This window comes from Chrysochloris asiatica, unplaced genomic scaffold, assembly GCF_000296735.1.
Source record: "Chrysochloris asiatica unplaced genomic scaffold, ChrAsi1.0 scaffold00016, whole genome shotgun sequence".
NCBI lineage: Eukaryota > Metazoa > Chordata > Mammalia > Afrosoricida > Chrysochloridae > Chrysochloris > Chrysochloris asiatica.
In genome coordinates this window covers 15885993-15887675 of record NW_006408534.1, presented here as the reverse complement: position 1 = coordinate 15887675, position 1683 = coordinate 15885993, and positions in this window count along the sequence as shown.

The following is a 1683-nucleotide window of genomic DNA, read 5'->3' as shown; positions in this document are numbered from 1 at the left end:
GCAAACTTTGTAAAAACTATCCTCTCTCCACCCAGAGTCCACACCTTAGTCAGCCATCACCATCTTGCTGGGATTATTGGAAAGCCTTCTCATGAATCTCTCTACTTCCAGTATTAGTTCTACTCTAATCCTGATAACAAACTAAAATGAAAATTAGATTGTGGCTATAGATGGCTGGTAAAATACATGCATTTGGTACTGGTCCCTTCAAACATCACTTAGACCACAATAAAGAATATTTAAAAAATTAAACTGGCACAACAAGGACAGCAATAGAGGAGACTGCAATGCATTTGCAAGCTAGAAAATGAATAGACAGAAAGTGTTACTTTATTTAGTCTCATGAAAGCTGAATTAGAAGCCTGCAGAAAAGTAATGCAGTTTATGTTGAAGAACCTGCACAAATGGAATGTAGCCTCCAGATGTCTTTCTCAACAGGAGTGAAGCTGGGACTAACAACAGAACGATTGACTGAAAGACTGTTAAAAAAGTGAATAGATCAGCAGATCTCCTCCTTTACTTTGAACTTGGAAAACTGTCTCCCTCCAATCCAACCCCAGCTGAAGACTGGAGGTTTAGACTTTGAAGATGGTTAAATACAGAGTGCTTGGACTGCACACACTGAAAACCCAAGGGTTAAATGATGTGCATGGAATGTTTACACATAGAATAATATGAGGTCAAGAATTTGTTTCAAAATAAAATGGGTGGCGCATGTGTGTGAATGAGTGTGTAAATAACACAAAATTGACCGTGCAGAGGTAATTGTTGAAGCTGGTTATGTTGTTGCTGTTGCTAAGTACGGTTGAGTTGGTTCCTACTCACAGTATTCCTGTATAGGGTTTCCAAGAAGTGGCTGGTGAATTTGAACCTTGTACAGGTGAGTGTTTTTCCTACAGTGCCATAGCAGGGTTCTATTTTTGTATAACTTTGAAATTTTCTATAACAAGAAATGTTTTTAAATATATTTTTTAAAGCTACATGTTGAAAGTTGAGAATCTCAATTTTATTCCTCCCCATTTGTCTACTAGAATGCATGCAGCCAACTTACGAATTTGATTTCAATTTAAGCTTTAGTACTCCAGTTTTAAATATGAACAGTCAATAATCAACAAACATTTGAGAAAAGCATTAAATATAAAAAATAAACAAACAAACAGAAAAACATGTAGGCGGAAACAAAGACTACACAAAAGAAGAAATCACTAAAAACCAAATCTATGACTAGCATCTGTAAGAAACAACAGAAAACACAGCATCCATTAAAAAGAATAGTATGCTATAAATTGGAACATCCAGGGAATTAAAAATAACTACTGGAAATAAAACTCAATGGCAGAGGGAACAAACAAGATGGTGGATCGGGTGCAAGAGCAGTGAGGAGATCTGTCAGCAACAACACAGAATACAGGACCAAGCAGGCTCAGGGGATGGTCCCAGAACTCTGAACCACATATAAAGGAATATTTAGAAGGTTGGAAAGCTTACAGTTAGGGGAATTTGTAGTAGAAGCAGGAGATCCATTGCTTTCTAATTCAAGACGCTCAGCTGCTCCAGGAGCCGCCATCTTGGGTGAGACCAAGTGGGGGAAGGATCAGAGCAGCCACGGACTCTTGACAGACCACAGAGATAAAAGTGTGGACATTCTTTTCTTTTGGTATCTGTTCATTGGTCCCTTGCTGT